The sequence below is a fragment of the Bombina bombina genome, chromosome 5, assembly GCF_027579735.1.
Source record: "Bombina bombina isolate aBomBom1 chromosome 5, aBomBom1.pri, whole genome shotgun sequence".
In the NCBI taxonomy this organism is placed as follows: Eukaryota; Metazoa; Chordata; class Amphibia; order Anura; family Bombinatoridae; genus Bombina; species Bombina bombina.
This window is the reverse complement of record NC_069503.1, coordinates 458,916,618-458,929,195: the sequence shown is the minus strand read 5'-3', so window position 1 is coordinate 458,929,195 and position 12,578 is coordinate 458,916,618.

The following is a 12,578-nucleotide window of genomic DNA, read 5'->3' as shown; positions in this document are numbered from 1 at the left end:
CACACCTCAAAAATTAAAATATATTCTTAATACTCCACGTCAGGAGAATGCTATTAGACGGATATTTAGGCTGATATTCTCCACCACAGATTTTTAAGAGTGATTACCACCATTAATATAAATTAATAAATGATATTAAATACAGACAATTGATATAGACAATAAATAGAAATAGTGTCTGCTTTAAGAATGAACCTAATTTCTTTTAAAAAACAAATATTAGTCCAGAGTACCTTTTCACCTCCACAAAGGCACAAATGTTCAATCAGGTAATTAATACAAGTCTGAAAAAGATTTCCACTTCTTTTTCTTTCCTCCTCTTTGCTGCTTGTTTAAAAACTCTTCCTTCTCCAGAGTTTTATGTGATACAAGATCCAAGATATTCAACCATGAAAGACAAAAGCGCAAGAAGAGGGGATTCAAGGGTAATTAGTTAGATAGCAATGTCTTGCACAAAATAGACTTCTACTCACCAGAGTTAGTAAAAATATAAGCCTTTATTGGTGCAACTTTAAACGATACTCTGTGTCCCAAGTACAGCAATACGTTTCCCAAGGTAATTGGCAGCTGGAAGTTCTTAAATGCAGGATACAACCTGCGGCGGGAGTAGCCGGCTTGCCCACCCTCAGCTGTTTACTCTAGGATCACGGAGCTCAGGACCGATGGTAGATTTACCCCAACGCGTTTCCCCCGGTATTCGCCGGGCTTTCTCAAGGGGATCTGAATAAGCACAAACGGATGTCGGGCTTCTGTGTAATTCACACCTAAATACCCGTATATTTAAAAATGATACGCCCATTCTGGGGGCTTGGTACTTTTCTCTGCATTTCATTGGTTAGTTTTACCGGTAAGTTAAAAAAACATACAATGTCAATTTAACAAACATTTCAAACAAGTTTTTCTGAACAAGATAAAAATATATAATGCATCAATGCTCAGTATGTACGTCTATTATATTAAAAACCTATGACTGTTTTGAGCGCACTTCCACTTTTGAATAGAGAATTTTTCCTCCGTGCATTCTAATTATTGTTATAACACTTAAGGTGGTATTACACAACCACTACTTGTTTTAACTTATATTTTAAGGTGGTATTACTTCTTTGTTTCTACTTGCATAAAACCTAAAAAACATAAAAAATTCCCACAGTATTATACAGATGTAAATTACATACAAAATTAGACCTATACAGTTCATATTTAAAATTTAAAATAGGCAAATTAATACAAAATTATTTTTAAGACATTAAAGCAGTTCTCTAAAAAACATTCATAATTCATAGGGATTCTGATCACCAATAAAATCTTAGATAATTTAATAAAAAAATTAAAAATTAAAAATTAACTAACATTTGATACTAAATACTTAAAACCTAATATCTGACCTTTTTGTGATACTATTATCCACTCCTCTTTACATATAAGCAGCCACATCTATATCAATGTTAAGACCAGCAGGGTGTAAAGTTTTAAATTTATAGATCCAGTATGTTTCTAATTTCCGTAATTCCAACAGTCTATTATGTATATGTGGCGAAATCCACCCAATTACCTGTACTTTTAAAGAGACAGGATCACTATTATGATACTCATAAAAATGTTTTGCTAGATTGTGTTTAAATATCTTTTCTTTTATATTATATATATGTTCATATACCCTACATCTGATATGGCGTTTAGTGCGACCCACATACATTAGGCCCCACCCACAACGTAAAAGATAGACCACATATGTGGACTCACAGTTGCTCCTAAAATCTATTTCAAAAGTGTCTGTCCCACTTGAATTGTTAAAGAACTTAGATCTATTGATATAGGGACACATAGACCTAGATTTGGAGTTTGGCGTTAGCCGTGAAAACCAGCGTTAGAGGCTCCTAACGCTGGTTTTAGGCTACCGCCGGTATTTGGAGTCACTCAAAATAGGGTCTAACGCTCACTTTTCATCCGCGACTTTTCCATACCGCAGATCCCCTTACGTCAATTGCGTATCCTATCTTTTCAATGGGATCTTTCTAACTCCGGAATTTAGAGTCGTTTCGGAAGTGAGCGTTAGACATCTAACGACAAAACTCCAGCCGCAGGAAAAAAGTCAGTAGTTAAGAGCTTTCTGGGCTAACGCCGGTTTATAAAGCTCTTAACTACTGTACTCTAAAGTACACTAACACCCATAAACTACCTATGTACCCCTAAACCGAGGTCCCCCCACATCGCCGACACTCGAATAATTTTTTTTAACCCCTAATCTGCCGACCGCCACCTACGTTATCCTTATGTACCCCTAATCTGCTGCCCCTAACACCGCCGACCCCTGTATTATATTTATTAACCCCTAACCTGCCCCCCACAACGTCGCCTCCACCTACCTACACTTATTAACCCCTAATCTGCCGACCGCAAAGCGCCGCCACCTACGTTATCCTTATGTACCCCTAATCTGCTGCCCCTAACACCGCCGACCCCTATATTATATTTATTAACCCTTAATCTGCCCCCCTCAACGTCGCCTCCACCTGCCTACACTTATTAACCCCTAAAGCTAAGTCTAACCCTAACACTAACACCCCCCTAAATTAAATATAATTTTAATCTAACGAAATTAATTAACTCTTATTAAATAAATTATTCCTATTTAAAGCTAAATACTTACCTGTAAAATAAACCCTAATATAGCTACAATATAAATTATAATTATATTATAGCTATTTTAGGATTTTTATTTATTTTACAGGCAACTTTGTAATTATTTTAACCAGGTACAATAGCTATTAAATAGTTAAGAACTATTTAATAGCTAAAATAGTTAAAATAATTACAAATTTACCTGTAAAAGAAATCCTAACCTAAGTTACAATTAAACCTAACACTAGACTATCAATAAATTAATTAAATAAACTACCTACAATTATCTACAATTAACCTAACACTACACTATCAATAAATTAATTAAATACAATTGCTACAAATAAATACAATTAAATAAACTAGCTAAAGTACAAAAAATAAAAAAGAACTAAGTTACAAAAAATAAAAAAATATTTACAAACATAAGAAAAATATTACAACAATTTTAAACTAATTACACCTACTCTAAGCCCCCTAATAAAATAACAAAGACCCCCAAAATAAAAAAATGCCCTACCCTATTCTAAATTACTAAAGTTCAAAGCTCTTTTACCTTACCAGCCCTGAACATGGCCCTTTTCGGGGCATGCCCCAAGAAATACAGCTCTTTTGCCTGTAAAAAAAAACATACAATACCCAAGCACCCCAACATTACAACCCACCACCCACATACCCCTAATCTAACCCAAACCCCCCTTAAATAAACCTAACACTAAGCCCCTGAAGATCATCCTACCTTGTCTTCACCTCACCGGGTATCACACGATCCGTCCAGAAGAGCTCCTCCGATGTCCTGATCCAAGCCCAAGCGGGGGGCTGAAGAGGTCCATGATCCGGCTGAAGTCTTCATCCAAGCGGGGCAGAAGAGGTCTTCCATCCGATTGAAGTCTTCATCCAAGCGGCATCCATCCGGAGCGAAGCGGCAGCATCCTGAAGACCTCCACCGCGGAACATCCATCCTGGCCGACGACTGAACGACGAATGACGGTTCCTTTAAATTACGTCATCCAAGATGGCGTCCCTCAAATTCCGATTGGCTGATAGGATTCTATCAGCCAATCGGAATTAAGGTAGGAATATTCTGATTGGCTGATGGAATCAGCCAATCAGAATCAAGTTCAATCCGATTGGCTGATCCGATCAGCCAATCAGATTGAGCTCGCATTCTATTGGCTGTTCCGATCAGCCAATAGAATGCAAGCTCAATCTGATTGGCTGATTGGATCAGCCAATCGGATTGAACTTGATTCTGATTGGCTGATTCCATCAGCCAATCAGAATATTCCTACCTTAATTCCGATTGGCTGATAGAATCCTATCAGCCAATCGGAATTCGAGGGACGCCATCTTGGATGACGTCATTTAAAGGAACCGTCATTCGTCGTTCAGTCGTCGGCCAGGATGGATGTTCCGCGGTGGAGGTCTTCAGGATGCTGCCGCTTCGCTCCGGATGGATGCCGCTTGGATGAAGACTTCAATCGGATGGAAGACCTCTTCTGCCCCGCTTGGATGAAGACTTCAGCCGGATCATGGACCTCTTCAGCCCCCCGCTTGGGCTTGGATCAGGACATCGGAGGAGCTCTTCTGGACGGATCGGTGTGATACCCGGTGAGGTGAAGACAAGGTAGGATGATCTTCAGGGGCTTAGTGTTAGGTTTATTTAAGGGGGGTTTGGGTTAGATTAGGGGTATGTGGGTGGTGGGTTGTAATGTTAGAGGCTTGGGTATTGTATGTTTTTTTTTTACAGGCAAAAGAGCTGTATTTCTTGGGGCATGCCCCGCAAAGGGCCCTGTTCAGGGCTGGTAAGGTAAAAGAGCTTTTAACTTTAGTAATTTAGAATAGGGTAGGGCATTTTTTTTATTTTGGGGGGCTTTGTTATTTTATTAGGGGGCTTAGAGTAGGTGTAATTAGTTTAAAATTGTTGTAATATTTTTCTTATGTTTGTAAATATTTTTTTATTTTTTTGTAACTTAGTTCTTTTTTATTTTTTGTACTTTAGCTAGTTTATTTAATTGTATTTATTTGTAGCAATTGTATTTAATTAATTTATTAATAGTGTAGTGTTAGGTTAATTGTAGATAATTGTAGGTAGTTTATTTAATTAATTTATTGATAGTCTAGTGTTAGGTTTAATTGTAACTTAGGTTAGGATTTCTTTTACAGGTAAATTTGTAAATATTTTAACTATTTTAGCTATTAAATAGTTCTTAACTATTTAATAGCTATTGTACCTGGTTAAAATAAATACAAAGTTACCTGTAAAATAAATATAAATCCTAAAATAGCTATAATATAATTATAATTTATATTGTAGCTATATTAGGATTTATTTTACAGGTAAGTATTTAGCTTTAAATAGGAATAATTTATTTAATAAGAGTTAATTAATTTCGTTAGATTTAAATTATATTTAACTTAGGGGGGTGTTAGTGTTAGGGTTAGACTTAGCTTTAGGGGTTAATACATTTATTAGAATAGCGGTGAGCTCCAGTCGGCAGATTAGGGGTTAATGTTTGAAGTTAGGTGTCGGCGATGTTAGGGAGGGCAGATTAGGGGTTAATACTATTTATGATAGGGTTAGTGAGGCGGATTAGGGGTTAATAACTTTATTATAGTAGCGCTCAGGTCCGGTCGGCAGATTAGGGGTTAATAAGTGTAGGCAGGTGGAGGCGACGTTGTGGGGGGCAGATTAGGGGTTAATAAATATAATATAGGGGTTGGCGATGTTAGGGCAGCAGATTAGGGGTACATAGAGATAATGTAAGTAGCGGCGGTTTACGGAGCGGCAGATTAGGGGTTAATAATAATATGCAGGGGTCAGCGATAGCGGGGGCGGCAGATTAGGGGTTAATAAGTGTAAGGTTAGGGGTGTTTAGACTCGGGGTACATGTTAGAGTGTTAAGTGCAGACGTAGGAAGGGTTACCGCATAGCAAACAATGGGGCTGCGTTAGGAGCTGAACGCGGCTTTTTTGCAGGTGTTTGGTTTTTTTTCAGCTCAAACAGCCCCATTGTTTCCTATGGGGGAATCGTGCACGAGCACGTTTTTGAGGCTGGCCGCGTCCGTAAGCAACTCTGGTATCGAGAGTTGAAGCTGCGTTAAAAATGCTCTACGCTCCTTTTTTGGAGCCTAACGCAGCCTTTATGTGGTCTCTCAATACCAGAGTTATTTTTATGGTGCGGCCAGAAAAAAAGCCAGCGTTAGTTTTTCGGGTCGTTACCAACAAAACTCCAAATCTAGCCGATAGTGCATCTGGATTTTGGACATCGCATTGTTCCCTTCCAGTCACTGAGCCAAGTACCTTTTGATTCCTTTGTATCCTCTTTTATAGCCCTTAACCTACTTGGAGCTAGAATATTCTTTAGGCTCATGCCTTTTTTGAATGTTACATTTGCTTTTTCTTCTAATTCCGGTCCCAATACTGGATCTGCCTTTAAGATGGACCAGTGTTTATTTATGATACTTTTAATTGCTCCTGCTCCTCCATTAAATGTGGTCATAAATCTAATACCTTCATTATTATTATTTTTATTCTTATTCTGATTTATTATTGTTCCCATCTTTTTTGGAGAAATAAGTTATTTTCTATCTTTTGCAGTAGCTTTATCTCTAGCTCCCTTAATTAGGTTCATATCATATCCTTTAGCTTTAAACTTGTTCTCAAGGATATCCGCTTCTTCTTCATAATTATGTATATGAGTGCGGTTTCTCCTAATTCGTAGAAATTGACTGTAAGGTACGTTATTAATCCATGATTTTTTATGTGCACTAGTTGCCTCTATATATCCATTTATTTCTGTCAGTTTCTAGCACAGTTAGCATTCTAGCGAAAGCACTAATTAGCGCTCCACTTGTAATCTAGCCTTTTATATTTAAATTAAATGCATTGTAAGCCATAAGCATTTTTATACAATGTCCCTTGCTTGACTTTTTACAAGATTTTCAAAGCCAATCCAACCCCTTTGAAAGCGCTATGAAAACCCACCTACCACATGCTTTCCAAATACATTTGTGTTGTGGCACATTAAACCCCACTGCACCTTACATGTAGAAAAGTTGATAACAGTATTTCAGTTTATAAAATATTTTTAATAATTTTCTAGCAGCTTTTGTTGTGTTCTATTCCATTCTGACTTTTACCCTGTCCCTAAAATATGTTCATATATTCTATTATAAAAGTGTCTAAAACAAATACTTAACATAAAACAAAATTCCTGCTTCTTTTTTTTTTTTTTTAATAGATGATTTCTTTTCAGAAAGCACTACCTGTTTGATATATTTTGTAGGTCACATAGTGATTATCTATGTGCATCTGAAATTAAGCGCACACACTTCATGTCACTTGTAATGTACTAGTTGCACAAAACAATTCCTAGATTTAAACTGAAAGAACTATTTCAGCACTAGCAGACAAAGAAAAAACAGGGTTACACTGAGGTAAAACATTATCTGAATATTCCTTTATAAATAAAAGACAGCCTACTGCTACATTTTTAGCATTTCAGTAAAACAAAGTTTATGGGGGATATTTATCAAAGCCTCAACTTTGTTGCATTCGCCGGCACCAATACGCTCGCCTAACATCGCCTAACATACCAGCCGCGTGTCTCAATACGCTCTCCTTATTTATAAAAAATGCCGACAAAAAGAAGCACACCAAGTACGGGGTGATGAGCATCGTACTGTTGTTAACTAGCAGTCATCGATCTTGCGTCTATTCGGCTTTTTCCCAACTTTATTTATACCCTGTCACTAAACGCAACCACTATACTAAAACGTTTAACCCCTATCCTGCCACTCCCCGACACCGCCGCAACCTAAAGTTATTAACCCCTAACCTGCCGCTCCCCGACCCCGCCACAACCTAAAAAAGTTATTAACCCCTATCCCGCCGCTCCCCAACACCACTGCAACCTAAAGTTATTAACACCTAAACCTCTGTCCTCCCACATCTCTACCACTAACTAAACCTATTAACCCCTAAACCGTCAGCCCCCCACATCGCCAAAACATAAATTAAGCTATTAACCCCTAAACCTAGCAACCCGCTAACTTTAAATTAAGATTACAACATCCCTATCTTCAAATACATTTAAACTTAACTGTATAATTAAAATAAACTATATTAAACTATTAATTAACCTACCCTAACTATTATCCTACAATTAAATTAAACTGCCAATTAAATTAAATAAATTACATATTTAAAAACCTAACCCTACTCAAATTAATTAAATATACAATTAAACATTATTAAAAGTACTAAATTACAGAAAAAAACAAACTCTAAGTTACAAAAAAAAAACTAAATTATGAAAAATAAAAAAACACATCAAAAATAAAAAAGAATTACACCTAATCTAATAGCCCTACCAAATTAACCCCCCCCCCCAAAATAAAAAAAAACCCTAGCCTACAATAAACTACCAATGGCCCTTAAAAAGACCTTTTGTGGGGCATTACCCCAAAGAAATCAGCTCTTTTACCTGTAAACAAAAATACAAACACCCCCAACAGTAAAACCCACCACCCAACCAACCAACCCTCCAAATAAAAAAACCTATCTAAAATAACCTAAGCTCCCCATTGCCCTGAAAAGGGCATTTGTATGGGCATTGCCCTTAAAAGGACATTTAGCTCTTTTACATGCCCAGACCCTAATCTAAAAATAAAACCCACCCAAAAAACCCTTAAATAAACCTAACACTAACCCCCGACGATCCACTTGCAGTTATTGAAGGATCCATCCAGCCGGCAAGAAGTCTTCATCCAGACGGCCTCTTCGATCTTTATCCAGCCGGCGAAGTACTTATCCAGGCGGCAAGAAGTCTTCATCCAGACGGCATCTTCTATCTTCATCCATCGGGCACGGAGCGGGTCCATCCTGAAGACATCCAGCGAGAAGCATCCTCTTCATACGGTCGTTGCCATAAACTGGAACTTCAATGCAAGTGACGCCATCCAATATGGCATCCCTTGCATTCCTATCTTAGATTCTTGCACCTGGGCCCTGTGGTTTCTAGTTACGCCTCTGTGTAAACGTAACTTGTTTTCAACCATAGAAATCAATGAGATATCTGTCAGCATCGAACATAAGCTTTCGGTACTTTCAGACTTCCATTGATTTTTATGGCATCCGTGGCCTCCAGGGTGGTGGATTGAAAACCAGGTACACTGGGCTGGAATAGCTGCGAGTGTACCTGTTAACTATTTGATTACTTGGAAAAAGTGTCAAATAGAACCGAATATGTATTCGGAACATCTGTAATGACGTAAGCATCAATCTGCGTCGGATTGAGACCGGCGGATCGTATGTTAAGTCACAAATTTTAACATTTGCCAGTCTGTAGGCTTTGATAAGCTGATCAAGCTTGCAAAAATTATGCTGCAGAATTCTGGCGTATTTGCGGTTGACAGCTTGATAGATAGGCCCCTATATAACAATTTTGTAACTTAAAGGGATACTGAACCCAAATTTTTTCTTCAATAATTCAGAGAGAGCATACAATTTTATACAACTTTCTAATTTACTCCTATTATCAATTTTTCTTCGCTCTCTTTGTATCTTTATTTGAAAAAGCAGGAATGTAAGTATAGGAGCCGGATCATTTTTGTTTCAGCACCCTGGATAGTGCTTGCTGATTGGAGGCTACATTTAGCCACCAATCGCTACCCAGGTGTTGAACAGCTTCTAAGCTTACATTCCTGCCTTTTCAAATAAAGATACCAAGAGAACGAAGAAAAATCTATAATAGGAGTAAACGAGAAAGTTGCTTAAAATTGCATGCTCTATCTGAATTATTAAAGAAAACATTTTGGTTCAGTATCCCTTTAATAATACAAATGGACTCTGGGTTTTGAAAGATAAAAGATTTTTTTTTGCTAGTCATTATGTATTTTCTTTGCATGATAACAAATAAATGGCTATATTACAAGTTTGGCGTTAGGGTTAAAATGCAGCCTTAAGGGGTCCTAACGCTGCTTTTTAACGCCCGCTGGTATTACAAGTTTGGCAGGTACAGGTGTACCACTCACTTTTCTTCCGCAACTTTTCAATACCGCAAATCCCCTTACGTCAATTGCGTATTCTATCTTTTTAATGGGATTTGCCTAACGCTGGTGAGCAGTACAGCCTCTACCTCCAAGACTCCTACCGCACATAAAAGTCAGTAGTTAAGAGTTTTATGGGCTAACGCCGGAACATAAAGCTCTTAACTAAAGTGCTAAATAGTACACTAACACCCATAAACTACCTATTAACCCCTAAACCGAGGCCCCCCACATCGCAAACACTAAAATAAAAATTTTTAACCCCTAATCGCCGCCACCTACATTATACCTATGAACCCCTAATATGCTGTCCCTAACATTACCGACACCTACATTATATTTCTTAACCCCTAATCTGCCGCCTCCAACGTCGCCGCCACCTACCTACAATTATTAACCCCTAATCTGCCGACCGGACATCGCCGCCACTATAATAAATGTATTAACCCATAAACCCGCCGCACTCCCACCTCACAAACACTATAATACATTTTATTAATTTTATTAACCCCTAATCTGCCTTCCATAACGTCGCCGACACCTACCTACAATTATTAACCCCTAATCTGCCGCCCCCAATGTGGCCGCTACTATAATAAAGTTATTAACCCCTAAACCTAAGTCTAACCCTAACCCTAACACCCCCCTAAGTTAAATATAATTTAAATACATCTAAATAAAATTACTATAATTAAATAAATTAATCCTATTTAAAACAAAATACTTACCTATAAAATAAACCCTAATATAGCTACAATATAAATAATAGTTACATTATAGCTATTTTAGGATTTATTTTTATTTTACAGGCAACTTTGTATTTATTTTAACTAGGTACAATAGTTATTAAACAGATATTAACTATTTAATAACTACCTAGCTAAAATAAAGACAAAATTACCTGTAAAATAAATCCTAACCTAAGTTACAATTACACTTAACACTACACTATCATTAAATAAATTACCTAAACTACCTACAATTAATTACAATTAAATTTAATAAACTAAATTACGAAGAAAAAAACCCCACTAAATTACAAAAAATTTAAACTAATTACACCTAATCTAAGCCCCCTAATAAAATAAAAAAGCCCCACAAAATAATAAAATTCCCTAGCCTATACTAAATTACAAATAGCCCTTAAAAGGGCCTTTTGCAGTGCGTTGCCCCAAAGTAATCAGCTCTTTTACCAGCCCTTAAAAGGGATTTTTGCGGGGCATTGCCCCAAAGTAATCAGCTCATTTACCTGTAATAAAAAAATACAATACCCCCCCAACATTAAAACCCACCACCCACACACCCCTACTCTAAAACCCACCCGATACCCCCTTAAAAAAACCTAACACTACCCCATTGAAGATCACCCTACCTTGAGCTGTCTTCACCCAGCCGGGCACAAGCGGTCATCCGATCCGTCCATAAGTCTTCATCCGATGGGGCAGAAGAGGACATACAGACCGGCAGAAGTCTTCATCCTATCCGGGCAGAAGAGGACATCCGGACCGGCAGACGTCTTCATCCAAGCGGCATTTTCTATCTTCATCCATCCGAGGAGGAACGGCTCTATCTTGAAGACCTCCAGCGTGGAGCATCCTTCCAGCACGACGGACTAACAACGAATGAATATTCCTTTAAATCAGTGATTTTTAACCTTTTTTTGCCGTGGCACACTTTTTTACATTAAAAAATCCTGTGGCACACCACCATCCCAAAATTTAAAAGAAAATCACACATTGTAGCCTAATACAGCATATATATATACACATACACACAAACACACACATACTGTATGTATTGTGCTATTATGCCATGTCTGGGAGTAAAAAACAAGCAAAGTTTAAAAAATATGTCACACTGTTGTCAGTCTGCCGTGGCACACCTGAGGATCTCTCACGGCACACTAGTGTGCCACGGCACACTGGTTGAAAAACACTGCTTTAAATGACGTCATCCAAGATGGCGTCCCTCGAATTCCGATTGGCTGATAACATTTTTGTAATTTAGTGTTTGTTTGTTTTTTAAATTTAGTTTATTGAATTTAATTGTAAGTAGTTTAAGTAATTTATTTAATGATAGTGTAGTGTTAGGTGTAATTGTAACTTAGGTTAGGATTTATTTTGCAGTTAATTTTATCTTATTATTATTTATTTTAGCTAGGTAGTTATTAAATAGTTAATATCTATTTAATAACTATTGTACCTGGTTAAAATAAATACAAAGTTGCCTGTAAAATAAAAATAAATCCTAAAATAGCTATAATGTAACTATTAGTTATATTGTAGCTATATTAGGGTTTATTTTATAGATAAGTATTTAGTTTTAAATAGGAGTAATTTATTTAATTATTTTAAATGTATTTCGTTTAATTTAAATTAAATTTAAGTTAGGGGGGTTAGGGTTAGACTTAGGTTTAGGGGTTAATAACTTTATTATAGTTGCTGCGACGTTGGCGGCGACATATTAGGGGTCAATTAATTTAATATAGTTGCGGCGACATTGGGGGGGCAGATTAGGGGTTAATAAATATAATGTAGGTGTCAGCAATGTTAGGGGCAGCAGATTAGGGGTTCATAGGTATAATGTAGGTTGCGGCGGTGTCCGGAGCGGCAGATTAGGGGTTAATAGTATAATGCAGGTGGCGGCGATGTCGGGGGCGGCAGATAGGAGGTTAATAAGTGTAAGTTTAGGGGTGTTTAGACTCGAGGTTCATGTTATGGTGTTAGGTACAGACATAAAAAGTATTTCCCCATAGGAAACAATGGGGCTGCGTTAAGAACACTGAACACTGCTTTTTTGCAGGTGTTAGGTTTTTTTTTAGCCGAATCTGCCCCATTGTTTCCTATGGGGAAATCGTGCATGAGCACGTTCAGCCAGCTTACCGCTACCGTAAGCAACGCTGGT